Source organism: Pinus tabuliformis, chromosome 3_2 (assembly GCF_031772625.1).
Source record: "Pinus tabuliformis cultivar Carrire ecotype Pingquan chromosome 3_2, CPIR1, whole genome shotgun sequence".
Classification (NCBI taxonomy): Eukaryota; Viridiplantae; Streptophyta; class Pinopsida; order Pinales; family Pinaceae; genus Pinus; species Pinus tabuliformis.
In genome coordinates, this window is record NC_142302.1 from 61,592,780 (window position 1) to 61,612,749 (window position 19,970).

Here is a 19,970-nt window from a genome sequence, read left to right on the forward strand (position 1 = left end):
CCAGATAACAGTAAAAGCCTATAATATGGTAGTACATGGAAATATATTAGATGAGGGCACGTCTGTTAGCATCATGTCTTCTATTACTTGGCAAGCTTTGGGTTTCCCACAACTTGTGCCTGTCATCCAGAATTTGTTGGCTTTCAACGGAGGAACCAGTCAACCCTTAGGGATCCTTCTGAAGTTCCCTATTACTTTGGGAGGAAAGACTGTCTATATGGATGTGATGGTAGTCCAAGGTCCCTTAGATTTCAATATTCTCCTTGGACACGACTATGTTTATGTCATGGGAGCCCTTGTTTCTTCGCTTTTCTATGTGGTTTGTTTTCCACATGAAAGGAGAATAGTGACCATTGATCAATTGTCATTCATTGGCCACCAGGTGACTCTTATAAAACCATTGTCTCCTACTGGTTCTTGTTTGCAAGCAGTACCCTCCCCGCCATGGGTCAATTATGTGGCTACATGTTCCATCTCCACATCTGTTGATGCTCACACAAATGGTATAGTACATTATTTACTGGGGGCATTGGAACTCGACCTGTCATTTGTACCAGTTGACATGTGTTCCTCCCAGAGTGTAGTTCTCCTGTATAGTGAGGATCTCTTGGGAGCCATGTTCTTGTATGGTCCATGATCAGATTATGAGGATAGTTCTTGGTCTTGTGTCAACCTCATTAAAAAGTGAAACAAAACATTGGAGCAAAGTTCCTTGTCTTATGTCAAGCTCGTTAAAAAATGAAACAAGGATCTGAGCATAGTTCCTTGTCTTGTGTCAAACTCGTTAAAAAATGAATCAAGGAGTCTGATGACATTTTCTTCCTGTATTAACCTCATTAAAAAATGAAACAGATGTCCGAGGATAGTTCTTTTACTGTGTCAACCTTATTAAAAAATGAAACAACTCCCTTTTCCAAATTGAGTCTTTGATTAAGATCTCGTAAAATCCCAGTTGAGTCTTTCTTAGATCTTGAAAGTGGACCTTCATTCCATCCACCTAGCTGAATGAAATGAATTTTTGGGGGCATGTACCTCGAATTGAGTAATTATGATGGCGGTATGCAAACTTAACTAAAACATAGTTTGTCCTTGTTTCAAGCTTGTGTAAAAATGAAACCAAACTCAAGCATAGTTTTTTCATTTCAAGCTTGTGTAAACATGAAACTAAATTCAAGTAGAGTTCCCCATGGTTCAAGCTTGTGTAAAAATGAACCCATGCCCAATTTACACCTCATGATTTCCATTTTTATTAGCCTCTCCCATCAGATAAGCCTTGGGTTTTACTCTAGTACATCTACACCATCTCTTTGGCCGATCATTCGCTTTCACTTGGTTGTTTTACCCTTTCTTGAGGAACCACAACAATGAGTGGTTTTACTAGCCAGCCTCTTGACCTCTTAGTTTTTAAGTAGTTCCACCATAACTGGAACCAGTTGCTACCATTTATACCATTGGTTCCTCCAAGACGAGTCACCTTTAAGCTCTTTTATGACTCGTAAAAAATGAAAAGGTTGTCGAGTATTTTTCCCTTTTAGACTCGTTAAAGAAAATAAAAGTAGGGAGTCTTCTTTGAGCTCTTTTCCAACTCTTTAAACACAAAAAGATTGCCAATCTCTTGTCGTTTTGAACTTGTTAAAGGCTGCGAAATGTCATTTATCCAGTATACATTTACCCCCTTTTAGGGTTGGGATAAACTATTTATGAAAAAGGTACTCCTTGATTGAAATGGTCAAGCAAATCTCTCAAGTATCATTTTCTACGTTTTTAGACTAGGATAAACTATTTATGAAAAAGGTGCTCCTTGACTGAAATGGTCAAGAAATTCTTTCAAGTATCATTTTCTACCTTTTTGGGCTCGAGAGACACAAATGCATGAAAAGGGACCATGTGGAGTTTTCTTTTCTGTGTCTTTTTCAAACTCTCTAAACATGAAAAAGATACTGAGTTACACCTTTTTCGGACCCGTTAAAGATTAAACGACATCAAATTTGTCATCGTGACGGACATGAGCTTCTCCTTCCTAGGGCTCATTAAAATTACTAGGTCATATTCATCCAAAGGATGAACTTACAGTGCAAGCACATGCTATCCCTTTCAAGCTTGCGATAAAAAATAATTGGGGTACCTACCAGAAATGGTGGGGGAAAATCAGAAATTCTATCAGTCGTGTTGGTAACTCACTCTTGAACATGACCCTTTCTTCCTCGTGTTGGGTTGGGATATCCTCCTTTTCATCATTGACCTTCCTGGGTTGGGCCATTCATTTTTTCCTTCCATTTGATCTCTACCACATCATCATGACCACCGATCCTATGGATCCAAAAGCTACCAAACTCTGGAGTTGTGTCACCGATATGTTCAAGAGTTGGTCCCTTTGCAATTACACTTACTCCTGATTCTTTGTATCATCTGAAATCATTTGCATCCCTTTGTCTCGTGTTGATGATGTGGGATACATCATGGCCCTCCTTCGACACGGTTGCTTCCTGTCAACTTCAACTCATTATCCAGGAAGCTGACCAAGAGACTCCCTTCTAGTACCTTAGAGCTTGCATGCCCTAATGGAAAGTTCTTCACACTCGATGATAAGTTCACATCATCGGATTTCAATTGGGTGATTTCATGGGTGTTCGGCATCGGTTCCTTTATTCACATTCCGTGAACTATGCTGCCAGTACCTTGAGAGCCATTGTCATTATTGGTGGTTTCTCTCATGCTTGTTAACGGTTCACATCATTGAGTGGTAGTCAAGAGACTTTCTAGCATGTTCGACTTCGACACATTCATTCACATGTTACACCAGTCTAGGTTGTGAGGCGATGTGACATGATAATGTTAATATACATGTCTCTTTCAGATGATGGTTGCGACCATACCATGAGTTGTTATATGTGATCCTTCTCATTATTGGATAGTTGTGACCATACCTTGGTTTCGTTATGATCCTTTCTATTGGATGGCTGCGCCCATACCTTGGATCCATTTACATGATCATTCTCTCAATGGTTGTTTCCATAATACGATTCATGTATCATTTGTCATAGTTTTCAATGATGTATATGTATCTATGCTTGCTTGCAGGTTTTCTGACAATGGACTCTAGTTCCTCAAATCCACTTGTAAAGCATTTCACCCCACTCTAGTTCGGCCTTCATGGTTTAGGGGGCATCTATTACACAACATTTTGTCACTTTCCTTGTACTCCTTGTCCACGATCCTAGAGGACCTTTACAGTGAATCCTACATGCTTTCCCATCATGAAGAAACTCCCAGTATGTCCCTCTTCATGAGCAGAATAATTCCCTTTTGCATCATTTCCAAAGAATCTTCCTTTTACCCCAGTTTACAAGACCGACACTACTAACTAGTTTCCCCCTCGCACTAATTTGCATAGATTAAAACTAGAACTAGCGCCATATGGAGAGACTGAGCCTTTTTCCAATTGCATTGATCCTCTTTTGGCAAGTTTTTTAAATATGGAGTCGAAGCTTCCAGGTCTAGAAGTTTCATAATGGAAGTCTGGTAGATGGTTGGGCTGAATGGAGCCAAGGAAGTCAGTTTGGGCTCCTTTCCCCTATTAGGATGGAACAAACCCAAGAGATAAGGCCTTCTCCCATGATTAGAGGAACCATCTCCCCACCATCCAAGCTATATAAACCTCTCTTTTTCGAAGTTAAACTAGTTTTGGAGTGATTTTGAATGATCAAAAAGATATCTATAGCTTATAGCTTTCTAGTGTATATTTGAGGGAGAATAGTGTGTTTGGTTTGGTTTGAGACTAAAGGGAAGAGGCCTTAAAACTTCCATTGTTGGGGCTATCCATGAGATGCTAGCAAAAGTGTAGGAACTCGGATACGTCAGAGGAGACTAGCAACATCAAGGCATTGGTTGTAATCTCTTTCTGAATTTATATGAATACAACTATTGATTGATTTCCTACATGAAGTGTTATCTTACATATTTATGGCTTAATGTTCCTTTACCTGTTAAGTAGGTTGAATACAATATTTTATGCTATCATGTTTGTTGTTTTTGTTTGTTTGCTTGTTTTAGGTATTCGAAGGAAGGAAACGAAAGATAGTTGTAGTAAGGAAGTAGGATCATCACCAAGCGAAATAGCATTCTAAGAGGTAGGCCCTCTTATTTGATTCTAGCTTAAGGATATTTTCCATATATTGTTTGTTTGTGGCTAGACCCGCTCTCTTGGGCTAGAGGAATTGTTTGTGTCTGCATTGAGAATTTACCTACACCATAGTTAGAAACCCTCAACATGCTTTATGGAGGATATGTCTATCAATTATTCTATGATGACATCAAAATTGTATTCAATAATCACTGTAGGGCTTCCAGGAAGAAGGGTAGGGCTAGTCAAGGCTTGGTCAGTTCCTCTCCCTTCGCAACATCCATCAAGAATGATATGGGAACATGTTGGAGGATTTCAAGAGTGAAATTCTACATAAATTTTCATTGAAAATGGATACCATGCAAATAAAAATAAATAAGGAGGAAGAAAAAAGGGAACTAGCTATTTTCCTCCCTAGATGCACCAAAAGACATCCTAGGAATGAATCCCCATTGAATGTCATAGAAGGATGCCTAGTCTGTGATCCGGATTTAAACAGGAACGCAACAAATTACAGAGATAACCATATATACAAAGATGCAGCGGAAATAATACTTCATTTCATTAATGGAAAATACTGAAATATGCTTACAACCAAAAATGGAAATAAACCAGCTAGGGCGATGGTAGCCTATCTCTGAGAAGAGATGTGAGGGCTACATGCCTCTGAACTGTGTTACAATGAGGCTCGAAGGCCTATTTATTGTTGAGAAACAATGGAAAACCCTTAACATTCCAAAACCTAACCCTAGGAGATGAAACGCCAAACTGTGGGCCCCGTTTGGGGTAAATTGGTACATCAACTTCCCGGGGTCGTAACTTTGCCATATGATCTCCGTTTGACACGTACAATAGCTCATTAGAAAGATCTATCTGAGCACTATCATTGTTGGAACAGGCAACATTGGACCCATGTTGCCCCCGGATTCCCCAAAAAACGTCGTTTAGGGCCTCAAAACGGCTCTGGAAGTTCAGGACCTGAAAAACTGCTAAAAATAGTAAGTTGTGCTACAATTAAGGAAACTGAAAATGCTGAGAAAGACAATGGTGGGGGTCCAGGTGGACTTGGCAAGTGGCCACTAATATCCACCTGGATCATTCCTCCCCCCTTAGGAAGCAATGGTCCCCATTGTGTTGAGCTCCTCCATGAGATGAGGAAACTTCTGCTGAACTTGTTCCCTGGTGAGCCACTTGCCCTGCTGAAGGAGTTGGCCTGCTTTGACAACTCGATACAGTTGGATATTCTGTTGGCGAGTGTTCTTGATCTGTGTGCCCATGATCCGATCAGTTGTAGCTTGTTCCATGCAATCTGGATTTAACTCTGTGGGTTTGAGTTGTTCTGCAATGTCGGATGTGTCTAGCAATGGTGGAAAGTATGGCCGAAGGCGGTCCACATTGAACACTGGATGCAGGCCAAGGAATGGGGGAATGCTGAGCTCAAATGCATTGTCTCCCATAGCCTTAGTAATGGTGTAAGGACCATATTGGAGTGGTCTCAATTTCCGATAGGCTCCAGTAAGGCATTCCTTCAACTCCCTGAATGCCTTCTGTTGAGATTCAGACCAAAAGAATTTTGCTTTCGCCCTTCCCTTGGTGACTTGACTCAAGGGCCAAGAAATATGAGAAAACCCCAACAAAAACCTGCGGTAGAAGTTGGCAAGACCTAGAAAGCTGTGGAGCTCTGTTAGAGTGGTTGGAGAGGGCCAATCCCGAATGACTTGGATCTTGGCTGGATCGACATGCACCCCCTGTTCATCAATGATGTATCCCAGATACTGAACCTGGGTCATGCCAAAAGTGCATTTCTCCAAATTGGCACATAGCTTGTGTTGCCGCAGTGTTTGGAGAACCTGTCGGATGTGGTGGAGGTGCTCTTCCCAACTCTGGCTGAAGATCAGAATGTCATCCAAGTATACTACTACAAAGGAGTTGGGGAATGGCCGCAAGATGTCATCCATTAGCCTCATAAAGGTTGCAGGAGCATTCGTCAATCCGAAAGGCATGACCAACCATTCGAAGAGGCCCTCCTTGGATTTGAAGTTAGTCTTCCACACATCAGAGGGTTCGATTGGTACCTGGTGATATCCTGACTTCAGATCGATCTTGCTGAAATATTTCGCCCCCTTTAGTTGGTCTAGGAGGTCATCAATCTGCGGGATCGGGTACCTATTATGGACAGTGATCTTGTTCAGCGCCCGATAGTCAATACAAAGTCTCCACGTCCCATCCTTCTTCTGTACCAACATGATCGGGCTCCCACAGGGCGATGAACTTGGACAGATGTGACCTTTCTGCAGGAGCTCCTGAATCTGCCTCTTGATTTCATTGTTCTCCAGAACGGAGTGCCGATAAATTGGTCCATTGGGTAGCGGCGCACCTGGAGTCAGATCGATGGAGTGCTTGACTTGACAGTGTAGAGGAACCCCTACCAGGGAGGTGAAGATGTCCTCGTACTCCTCCACAATCTTGTCCATCTGTAGTTGTCGTGCAGAGGGACCCCGTCTGGAGGCCGCGGCCACTATCTTCTTCTTTCCTTGAGGGCGTATCATCAGGAAAACAAATTTCCTGGTTTTGGAAATGATCTTACTGCATTGTTTTGCAGTAATCAAAGAGATGGCGGCAGGTGGTGCTACCTCTGGTATCCTGAACAACTTATTTCCCGATGTAATAATAATAGCACGGGGCCTTGATTCATACACAGCATGTCGCTTCCACAAGTATGGTTGTCCTAGTAATACATCACAAACTTCAAGGGGAGCAATGTCACACAATACCTCATCCATGAAGGGCTTGATGTTGTATGGAAGCGACACTGCTGGCTCACGCGAAGATCTCGTCCTTGGTGAAGCCACCCAATGGTGTATGGTTGTGGATGTGCTGTGGTCGGTAAGCCCAACCGCTTCACGACCTCTACCGAAATGAGGTTCTTTTGACTCCCGCTATCAACAATAAACTGAATCGGGGAGCCCTTTACCCACATCTGGGAGTGGAAGAGACGCTCCTCCTCCTCTGGATCTTCGGGTTCATTTTTCTGGATCTTTGCGGTAGCAACAGTGGCGCTGGGATCCGCATCAATGATCTGCTTCCCTTTTTCATACCCCTTATCGGGTTCTGACTCAGAGTCGGAACATGCATCTGATTCTGAAACCTTTAGCTCAGCCACCAGTGACTGCTTGGCCCGACACTCACTTGTGTTGTGAGTGGAGCTCTTATGGAACTCACACCATTTTCCAGTGTCCTTTCTCGGCTTCGCGGCGCTGTTCTTTGCTTGCAGCTTCGGCTGGTTGTCTTGGGTTGTCCCGCCTTGGCTTTGTCCTTTGTTCTGTGGTTTAGGGGCACCTTTCCCCTGCTTTGGATTCACAGATCCAAAGTCTCGCTTCTTTTGTTTAAACTTCTGCTCGACCTTGACGACATATCGATATGCTGCACCGAGCGAGGGGATGTTTAGGAATTGTATTTCTTCCTGGATGTACTTGTGCAGGCAGCCACGGTATTTGAGTATCAAATGTTGCTTCGAATCCTTGATACCCAACTTTGTGCGAAGGGTATGGAAAAGATTGGTGAACTCCGGCACGTCTTGGTCCCTTCCTTGCCGCAGCGTGGTCCACTTTATGTATTCATCCTCATAGCTTCCGACAGGGTAGTACTGCTCCTTGATGGCATCCCGGAACGAATCCCAGGTGGGTGCAGCTGAAAATAGTGAGCCAGTACTTTCATCCTTCTGCTCGCAGTAGGTTTCCCACCAGTCCTTGACATGGGGGGCTGCTTTGAGAAGAGCAAAAACAATCTTTTCCCGACTCGAAAATTCATGAACAGAAAAATAACCCTCTAGCAGATTTAACCATTTATCTACGGCATCTGCGTCTATCTGACCCTCGAATATGGGGATTTCAAAATTAACTTGTACCTTAAAGGGTGTGGCGTTTCCAGAGTAGCTGCTGGAAGCCGATGCGTCGCTTCTGGGTAGCCGCTGAAGGATCTGGGCAAAGCTGTCCATCATCGCGTTCCGTTGTCGCTCGAGGGCTTCTTCGAGCAAGGTTTTGATGGGATCTCCTGCCCCCTCGTCTTTCTTCTCGTCCGCCATGGGAGGCCGTCGGGATTTGTGAGGCTGGTCTTGCAAAGGTTCAACCAGTTCAAGCCCTAACTCCTTATATCCCAACCTTGTTGGGGACATGCAAAGAAAAACAGAGAAAAAGCAGACCGCTCTGATACCACTGATCCGGATTTAAACAGGAATGCAACAAATTACAGAGATAACCATATACACAAAGATGCAGCGGAAATAATACTTCATTTCATTAATGGAAAATACTGAAATATGCTTACAACCAAAAATGGAAATAAACCAGCTAGGGCGATGGTAGCCTATCTCTGAGAAGAGATGTGAGGGCTACATGCCTCTGAACTGTGTTACAATGAGGCTCGAAGGCCTATTTATTGTTGAGAAACAATGGCAAACCCTTAACATTCCAAAACCTAACCCTAGGAGATGAAACGCCAAACTGTGGGCCCCGTTTAGGGTAAATTGGTACATCAATTTCCCGGGGTCGTAACTTTGGCATATGATCTCCGTTTGACGCGTACAATAGCTCATTAGAAAGATCTATCTGAGCACTATCATTGTTGGAACGGGCAACATTGGACCCATGTTGCCCCCGGATTCCCCAAAAAACGTCGTTTAGGGCCTCAAAACGGCTCTGGAAGTTCAGGACCCGAAAAACTGCTAAAAATAGTAAGTTGTGCTACAATTAAGGAAACTGAAAATGCTGAGAAAGACAATGGTGGGGGTCTAGGTGGACTTGGCAGGTGGCCACCAATATCCACCTGGATCAGTCTGTGAAGAAAATCATTAAACAAACAAATGCCCCTCTTTGTCAGGACTAAAATTTGTATACCAAGGGGCAGAAGGTGGGTCAGAGAAACTTTGTTTCATTAATAAAAGAAGACCTCAAGGACCTTGACCATATTAACAAGACATGAAAGGTGCACACTACTCTTATTATAATCCAAATCATAATGAACCTTTGTAACCTTCGAACTCTTACACACATCCATCATGGTCCACACCTCCTTGGCCTTATTCTCTTCCATATCCTCCTCAACCTATCAACCATCCTTTTCAGCCATATCCACCCCAATATCTCAATGGGGCAACCCATTAGAAGGGTGGAGGCCTCAAGTCATCCAACCTCCTTCTTTACTACCTCCACCCCAACCTCACCCACAAATCACTAATCCTACTCCACCTAAGCAACCTCAAATTCCTATTCAACATGATATGAACTTGAACAATAAGCAAGCACAATAGGTATATAGTGGAGATACATCCTATCCTGCTTATGTTGTGGAATTCTAGGAGATCAACCTTCGGTCTGGGAGAGTGCTCCCATATAATGAGCCACCTTCTCCATCTGAAGAGAAGGAAGAGAGTTCTCCTCAATTCAATCCACCTCCCTTTCCTGAGAGTTTGATCCACCCTAGCCAACACACCCCAGAATAGGTTGAACTTCTGGGAGAATTGAAGAATTTGTGTGTTAAGATACCCCTTCTCCAGGCCATTAAATATGTTCCCATCTATAATAATCTTATCAAGGAGAAATGTTTCAAAAATCCTAGGAGAAGAAAAAGAGACACCCCCACCATAAATTTGTTGGGCAACTATATGATTTGATGCTTGGGAGGGTGATCTTCCTAAAATATATAGACCGTGGCCTAGTAGTGGATGTGAACATTGATTGCCTTATAGTCCCTAATACCCTAATTGATATTGGGGTTGTAATCAATGTGATGATGAAGGAAACCATGCTAAAGCTAAATCTCCAAGGGGCTTTGAGGAAGACCACCACAATGTTGCAACTTGCAGACATATCCATAGTAGCTCCTGAGGGAATTGTTGAAGATGTTATTGTATCCATTTCCTCTTGCGAGTATCATACTAATTTCCTTGTTCTTCGGCCCAAAAACAATTTTAATGGCTATCATCTCATCTTAGGAAGATCGTGGTTGGCTACTGATGATGCCTACATTAGTTGTAGGGCTAGGAACATGACCTTTATGAATGGACGTTTATCAAAACAATTGGTATTGTATCCTCCTACTCAACCTTCTATTGAACATGAATTACCCTTATGGTTAGATGAGGAGGAAGATGATGAGTTGTATCACACCACCCCCTACCCAATATACACTCTAGATATTATTACAGGAGGGGAGCAACCTGACGAAGATGAACTCATTGACCATACCCTTTATAACCAACCTCCCACTACCATACCAATTAATGAGTTTATGAAAGAATATGGGAGTAGTCCTTCGCAGGGAAAATTTTAAGGATGAAAATTTATTTTAAAGTTTAGAAACTATGGCGAATCTCACTAGTACATAATATGTAATTTGTAAAATGTTTGGCGATATTTTTCTAAAAGTATTCAAATTTCTTGTAATTTTTTGTAGTCTCTATATAAAATTTTGGTGATTTTTAAGGTAAAACAATATTATAATATAAAATTTGGGCAAATAATGCTGAGAAAAAATGGAAAATAACGAATATTTTTTTTGGAAAAAGCATGGAAAATTAGCCCACTTGCGAATATTAGACCCTAAACTTTTCCCTGGTCCTTGGACTGACTTATTCCCTATTGAATCAAGTCCATAACATGTCAATATTGTAGAGTTTGGCCCATCTAGAACCTTAAAGATCAACCCTTCTCTCTCAGCCAAACAGGAAGAAAAATTGTGCAATGTGCTGAGGAAACACCTGGATGATTTTTCTTTGGGATTACAAGGAAATGAAAGGTGTACATCCCTCAGTTTTTACTAATCATATTTATATCAAGGATGGATGGAAGCCTATGTGCGAACCCTAGAGAAGGATGAACCCAACTCTTATGGACATTGTGAAAGAAGAACTACAAAATCTACTAGATGCAGGGTTCATATACCCCATTTCAGATAGTGAGTGGGTGTCACCTCTTGTTTTAGTTCCCAATAAGAATGTGAAGTGGACAATTTGTGTTGATCATCGGGAACTTAACAAGGCTACAAAGAAGGATAATTTTCCTTTACCTTTCATTGACCAAGTCCTAGATGACCTTGTATGGAAGAAATTATTCTCCTTAGATGGATTCAATGGATACAACAAAATCCATATCAGCCCTGAAGACCAAGATTAGACCACATCTACATGTGCTTGGGGTAACTTTTCTTATAGAGTTCTTCCTTTGGGTTTGTGCAATGCCCATACTACTTTCTAGAGGGAAGGTCTGAGTATTTTTGTTGAACTTGTTCATGACTTTGTTGAAATATACATGGATGATTTCACTCCTTATGGATGTGACTTCCATGAAGCTCTCTCCAATCTGTGCAAGGTATTGAAGAAATGTATTGAAATGAATCTCTCATTGAGCCTTGAGAAATGTGAATTCTTGATGAATGAAGGGATTGTCCTTAGCCATTCCATATCCAAGGAAGGGATACAGGTTGACCCAAACAAGATTTCCATCATCAAAAGGGTCCCTACCCCTCAAAAGCAAAGAGATGTTAGGAGTTTCTTAGGATTAGCTGGGTATTATAGGAGATTCATCAAAGACTTTAGTAAAGTGGCTTCACCTTTGTTTGGATTATTGGCCAAGGATTCAAATTTTTGTTGGACAAGAAACTATCAAGAGGCCCTTGAAGTGTTGAAATAAAATTTGACCACTGCACCCATCCTTAGGGGTCCCAACTAGGCATTTCCTTTCCATATCCATATTGATGCATTAGATAAAGCTATGGGGGGAGCCTTAGGAAAAGTAGAAGATAATTTCCTTATTCTATCTATTTCATTAGTAAGAATTTGTCTAAAGCTGAGTTGAATTACACTGTCACTAAAAAAGACTCTTAGTTGTAGTACATTCTTTAAAAGAATTCAGGCACTATATAACTGGGTATCAAACTTTTGTTCACACTGATCATGCAACAACTAAATATTTGATGAATAAGCTTGATGTCAATGTCAGGATAATTAGACGGTTTCTATTTTTCAACGATTTGATTTGACTATTATTGACATACCAGGGAAAGAAAATGTGGGTGCAAATTTTTTGATTTCACTCCTTATGGATGATCAACTTCCAGATGAACACCTCTTTTCCATCTTGGTTCTTTCTCCTTGGTTTTTTGACATAGCAAACTACTTGGTAGCTAGGAGGTTCCTTCCTAATCGATCATCCAGATATTAAAGCAAGATTGTAGGGAATAGCTCTCCTTTCACTTGGATTGGGGGAAATATTTTCAAATTGGGACAAGATCATATCTTGAGGAGATGTGTAAGAGAATAAGAGGTCTTTGAAATCCTCTCAACATGCCATGATGGAACTTGTGGGGGTCATTTTTCTACTAAAAGGACAACCTTTAGAGTTTTAAAATATGGTTACTATTGGTCCAATTTACATCAATATGCAAGGAGATACACCACTAGGTGTGATCAGTGCCAAAGGATGGGTAAACCCACACCCAATGATGAAATTCCCCTACAACCTCAAGTGGCCTTAGAGACATTTGACAAGTGGGGCATGGATTTCATTGGGCCAATTGATCCACCATCAAGACATAAGAGGTACATCATTGTGTGCATTGATTACTTGACAAAGTGAGCGATGACAAAGGCAGTCAAAGTAGAAGCTGAGCAAAAAGTGGCTGAGCTTTTAAGAGAAAACATATTCTACAAATTTGGGTATCCAAGGTAGGTAGCCACTGATCAAGGAGCATAATTCACATCAAATTTGATTCAAGATCTCATGAGGAAACACCATATCAAGCACAAGACATCCACTGCCTATCACCTTCAAGTAAATGGGCATTGGAGAGAATCCTCACCAAGATTGTTAGAAACAATAAGAAAGATTGGGTAGAAAGACTAGTAGAGGCCACTTGGGTCTACAACACCACTTGGAAAACCACCACTGGGTTTATGGCAAGAAGGCTTTGCTTTATGGAATCTTAGTTGGACTTAGACATCACTACAACACAACAAGAAAGGCTTCTCCAACTTCTCCTACACACTAAAGTCATGCAACTAAAAACAAAGGTATGACATGAAAAGCATATCAGGGAAAAGAATCTTCAAGAAGGATATTGGGCCTTGTTATATGATTCTAAGTTCAAATATTTCAAAGGGAAGCTAATGACAAGATGGTTGGGTTCATACCTAAAAGTGTCATGAAAATGGATCTTTCGAGATCAGAACCATTGATGAGGAAGGCATTCCCTTGTAAATGGTTATAGATTGAAGCTATATAGAATACCTCTATCCAAGGAAAAATTTATCAGTTCAATCAACATAGAATTAAATGTGATGGGGAGTTTCATAGCTTCCATTCCACAACATTCCTAGAAATTTCAAAAAATAATAAAAATAATAAAAATGCCTAAATGAAAACCTCTATGAGGCATCTAAGGCCAACTCCACGGTTGAAGACCTCTTTGAGGCATCCCAAAAGAAAAAAAGAGAAGAAAAAATAAATATCCATGGGTAAAAACCTCCTTTGAGGCACATAGGGAAGGTATGCAAGTTGAAAACCTCCACAACAACATCCTGTTGTCTAAAGAAAAAAAGAACAAGAAGAAAAAGAAAAAGAGGAGCACAAGGAAGAATCTTACGCCATGCCTGCTAACCTTTCTCTTCTTTTGTAGGATTGCACAAAGTGGAAGATTTGATGTCCATATAACAAAACCTACAAGCTATCATCCATCCTTCCATCCATACACCTCATCTCTGTTGGAAATAATACTGAGAGGGGGGTGAATCAGTATTATCAAGTTCTTTTAACAAATCTTCCTTATTTATACTTTGAATTATTTTTGCATATCAGTACCATAAAATAATGAGCATGAACAAGAAAAACAGATAGTCACACCAAAGAACACAAGATGTAAGGTGGAAACCCAATGTGGGTGAAAACCACCTGCTGCAATATGTCTCTATCTTCTTTCAAATTAGAAACTCCTTTTACAATGATTTTGTACTGGTGCAGTCCTTTACCAGTACACAGGCTGCAACCTGCAGAGAGCTACAACTCTCTCTCGTTTTCCAGTCTTTCCTGGAAGGGAGCTACAACCCCCTACTTCTTTTCTTACAAGGACCACTTTTCATAAATTTTCAAACTCTGCACCTACGCCTTCTATGGCGCCGCGACCACCGCACTTGCGCCTTCTGTGGCGCCTCCGCACTGCGCCTTCTGTGGTGCCTCCGCACTGCGCCTTCTGTGGCGTCTCTGTGGCGTCTCCGCACTGCGTCTTCTGTGGCACCTCCGCACTGCACCTTTTGTGGCGCCTCTGCACTGCGCCTTCTGTGGCGCCTCTGTGGCGCCTCCGCACTGCGCCTTCTGTGGCGCCTCCGCACTGCGCCTTCTGTGGCACCTCCGCACTGCGCCTTCTATGGCGCCTCTGTGGCGTCTCCGCACTGCGCCTTCTGTGGCGCCTCCTCACTGCGCCTTCTGTGGCGCCTCCTCACTGCGCCTTCTGTGGCGCCTCTCTGGCATCTCCGCACTGCGCCTTCTGTGGCACCTCTGTGGCATCTCCGCACTGCACCTTCTGTGGCGTCTCCGCACTGTGCCTTCTGTGGCGCCTCCGCATTGCGCCTTCTGTGGCGCCTCCGCACTTCCGCAGCTGCAGCGCTCGAGAGATCACCCTTCACAGATTCGCTTTCAACTTCCCTTTCATAGATCAAACTTTTAAAACAATAACCCAATATTTCAGATCTTAAGATATTCGATTTGCAAGAATCAATTAGCCAAGTGATCTCCTTTGCTTTATATAGGCTTAGGCCTTTCACAATACCACGGGCCAAAACCATAGGATCAAAAAACTGATGGACTAATACCATGAACCAACCATGAAAGTACGTGAGATCAACACTTTTGACGAAGTACCATGGTCCAAAACCATAGGTTCAAATACCAAGGACTAACTACCATGGACCAAAGGTAAGTTCTCCAACATATACGCGCTTTTCCTCATAGGTTCAAATACTAAGGACTAACTACCATGGACCAAAGGTAAGTTCTCCAACATATACGCGCTTTTCCTCATAGGTTCAAATACCAAGGACTAACTACCATGGACCAAAGGTAAGTTCTCCAACATATACGCGCTTTTCCTTGCATGAAAGTGCGTGAACTTTTTCTCTACATGAAATTTATTATCTGAGATGAGTGGGTTGCCATCAAGTACAACATATGTATCATAATGCCAACAATCTCCCCCTTTGGACTTGATGGCAACAACAACCAAACACTCTCCCCCTTTGACATCAAGGGCAAAGGGTTATGCTCCCCCTAAGAACATGCTCCCCCTGACTATAAACCAGATCTGCAAAGAAGAACCATAATCCATGACCATGAAAGAGATAGAGACGTATTGCAGCAATATTCAGACCAGCATCCATGATCTCCTTTTGTACTTCCTCCATAATGCCAACAATGCATGATATGCTCCCCCTGAACCTGTGCCATTCGATCTTTGACCAATCCGCAACCCAGCACATGTACGCATATACTTCAGATGAACCTTGCGTACAACCAACAATCAGAAGAGATTCAACAACAAGATGATGCATCAACAACCCCCAGCTTTTGCCTGAGGTATTCAAAGGTCTCCCTAGGCAATGGTTTGGTGAGTATATCAGCAACCTGTTCCGTAGAAGGAACATACTCTAACTTGACCTTTTGTTCAAGCACTTGTTCCCGGAGAAAGTGATACTTGATTGGTATGTGCTTGGTTTTTGAATGCATGACTGGGTTCTTTGAAATGTTGATTGCACTTGTATTATCACATAAGATGGAGATGGGTGGTGTACAAGTGATTTGAAAATCCTGCAAGGTCTGCATCATCCAAAGGAGTTGAGTGCAGCAAGATGCAGCAGCAACATATTCTACTTCAGCTGTAGACAAGGCAATCGAACTCTGTTTCTTGCTGAACCAAGATACTAATTTGGAACCCATAAAGAATGCACCACCACTTGTGCTTTTCCTGTCATCCACGCTTCCGGCCCAATCTGCATCTATATAAGCATGAAGTGTGAGATCTGTATCTCTAGGATACCATAAGCCATAGTTTTGAGTCCCTTGAAGATATTTGAAGATTCTCTTTACTGCCTGAAGATGAGTTTCCTTTGGATTTGCCTGAAATCTTCCAACTATTCCCACTGCATGCATGATGTCTGGTCGGGTACCTGTCAAATAAAGTAGACTTCGAATCATAGATCTGTAAGTTGGTTGATGCACTGCTGCTGATTCATCATTTGCACTGAGGTTACATCCTGTGACCATGGGTGTACATACTAGTTTTGCTTCTTCCATACCATATTTCTTCAAAATCGGCTTGAGATACTTGGTTTGAGACAAGAAGATCCCTCCTTCATTTTGTTGGATTTGCAAACCAAGAAAATATGTCAGTTCTCCCAGCAAGGACATTTCGAATTCTTTCTGCATCACCAAGGCAAAGCTTTGACTCATAGCTTCTTCATTGCTGCCAAAGATAATGTCATCTACATTCACAACAAGTATCAGCAATTTGTCATTTTCAACTTTTATATAAAGATTGTTGTCTGCTGATCCTTTTGAAAAACCTTGTTGATGAAGATATTTGTCCAAACGATAGTACCAAGCCCTTGGAGCTTGTTTGAGGCCATAGAGAGCCTTTTTCAATCTGCATACAAGATTTGGATCATTTCCAAGAATGAAACCATCTGGCTGCTCAATGTATACTTCTTCTTCCAAGTCTCCATTCAGAAAGACTGATTTCACGTCCATTTGAAATACTTTGAAGTTTTGAAAGCTTGAGAGAGCAAGGAACATTCGAATAGCCTCAAGTCTTGCAACAGGAGCAAAGGTTTCTTCAAAATCTATTCCTTCTTGCTGCGCATACCCTTTACAAATAAGTCTGGCCTTGTTTCTAATTACTTCTCCATTTTCATTCAATTTATTTTTGAAGACCCATTTTGTTCCTATAACATTCTTATCTTTTGGTCTAGGAACCAACTCCCAAGTGTTTTTCTTTTCGATCTGCTCAAGTTCTTCATCCATTGCTTTGACCCAACATTCATCTTTGCATGCCTCTTTCACATTTTGTGGTTTAGTGGAAGAGAGTAATGCCAAATAGCTTGAAGCTTCTGCAATTGTTCTTCTTGTTTGTACACCTGCTTCTTTCTGCCCCACAATCTGAGATTCTGGATGATTCTTCTGAACATATCTGGATGGAGTCTTCTCTTCTATTCTTGTCTGCTCCTCTGGTTCTTCTTGAGGTTCTTCTTCTTCATCATGCTGTCTTTGAGGGTAGCCTTCATCTTCTTCGATGTCTTCATGATGTACTTGCCTAGGAATGTATCCCTTCTCATCAACCACTACATCAATGCTGTCAACAATTCTGCCAAGTCTTTTATTGTAGCACTTGTATGCTTTGCTATGTGGAGAATAACCAAGAAGAATGCCTTCATCTGCTCTAGGTTCAAGTTTGCCAAGTTGCTCATCAGTATTCTTAATATAACATTTGCTCCCAAAGATTTTGAAGTGCTTCACCGAAGGAGTCTCACCACACCAGAGCTCATGAGGGGTTTGAGTGTTGTTAACACGGACATTTGTTTTGTTGAGAATAACAACCGCAGCATGTGCAGCTTCACCCCAGAAAGTTGCGGGAGTACCCGACTCATCAAGCATAGCATGAGCCATTTGTTGGAATGTTCTGTTCATTCTTTCCACAACTCCATTTTGCTGAGGAGTTCTAGCTGTAGAGAATTCTCTTCTTATCCCATGTTCTTCACAGAAATCGAAAAATTCATTTGAGGTAAACTCCCCACCTCTGTCGGATCTGAGACACTTAATTTTGTGTCCTGATTCATTTTCAACCAAGGCTTTGAAGGATTTGAATTTTTCGAATGCTTCATCTTTGTGCTTCATAAGTCCTAACCAAACAAACCTGGAGAAGTCGTCAATGAATAATATCAAGTATTCTTCTCCTCGAGGTGTCCTTTTCCTGAATGGACCACATGTATCTGTATGAACTAGCTCAAGAGCCATGCTAGCTGATCCTTCCTTCTCTGGAAAGTTAGTTCTGGTTTGCTTTCCAAACTGACATGATTTGCATATGGTGTTGTCTGGAATTTTGATATTTGGAAGATCGCGAACTGCCTGATATCTGCATGCTTTCCTTATTTGTGAAAAGCTTAGATGCCCCAACCTCCGATGCCATAACTAGTGTTCATCATCCTTGCTCAGATAGCATTGTTGTTGTCCTTCTTCAAATATGTATAGATTATTTGGAGTTATTTTACCTTTGATAACTGTTTTACCTGTATCAAGATCACGAACAAGACATCCATTTGATCTGAATATCACCTCGGTTCTTTGATCACACATCTGGCTGACACTTAGAAGATTATGTTTCAATCCATCAACATACAAAACATTTCCAGCTTTGACCTTTTCTTTTGACTGAGCAGTGCCTTTTCCTTTTATAGTTGCAGGAGTATCATTTCCAAAAGAAACTTTCTTTCCTTTTTCGAGAGCAGAATATGATTCAAGTTTTTCTTTATCACTTGTCATATGCTTCGAACATCCACTGTCAATGTACCATAGATTTTCCTGTCCCTCTGCATAAAATGCTATCCCACATCTTTCTGGTTGTGGTTCCTTTATTCTCCATGTTTTCGTGCTTGAGGCTTGTTCCTTTGTCTGCTGAAACCTGCTCCTGCATTCAGAATCTTCATGACCAAATTTATTGCAAATAGAACATTCAACTTCATTTTGAAGAACCGAAAAGTTGTTATAGGTCCTTTTTGTAATCTCGGTCATACTTCTTTGTTTTTGAGCTTCTCTAGTCATGATCGTTTTATATGCAACACATTGAGCTACTTTGTGACCAAAGTTATGGCAAGAAAAGCATTGTCCATTGAAGAAACTTCCGCGGTTATCAAATCTACCGGCCAAATGATTGTAATTTCTATTGTCATCCATTCTTGAACCAAATTGAGAAGATTTTACCTGTGGCTGGTTGTAGCTTTTGTTCACCCTTAAGACGGATTGCCCCTGATAGTCTCTGTTTGCAATTCGTCCCTGCTTTACCTGATGGTCTCCATTGTGCTTTTGCTCATTTCTTCTTGCTGCATCAAGATAACTTTTTGAGGTGGATGCTTGAGAAGTTTCTCCATTATAGCCCAGACCTGTCTTGTTTAGTGGAGAACGTTGTACATTGATAATCTCATCCAAAGTTTCAGATCCTTTGACAAACTTAAGATTAATAGCTTTTGTTTTCTCAATCTCTTTTCTAAGACCAACAATTTCACCTTCTAATTTTTCAAGATGTTTTTCCTTTTCATCAATTTGAAATTGTAGAGTATCAATGATCATATTATTTTCTTCTATACATCTCTTGAGTCTAGTAATTTCTTCATAAAGGCTATCCACATCTATAGCATCCATATAATCATCATCTTCAAATGCCATTAACAATTTATAGTCATTACCTCGTTCATCTTCATCACTATTTGATAGACCATCACTATCTTCATGAGTGTAGTAGCTTTTCTTATTTGCACTCTGTTTCTTGTTCCATCTAGCAGGTTCCTTTCCTTTATCCTTATAAGGACATTTTGCAGCATAATGACCTACTCTTCCATAAGCAAAGCATTTAAAAGGTAACTTACCTCTGAACCTTTCAGAACCCCTTTGAAGATTTCTGACAAAATTTGATTCTTCTTCTTCTTCTTCTGGCACGTGACTTGCTTCATAATAATCTCCTTTGCCTGAAGCCTTGAAAGCAGCTTCTCTTCTGTCTGAGGGACCTCCCTTTCTCATTTCATAAGCAGTTAGTA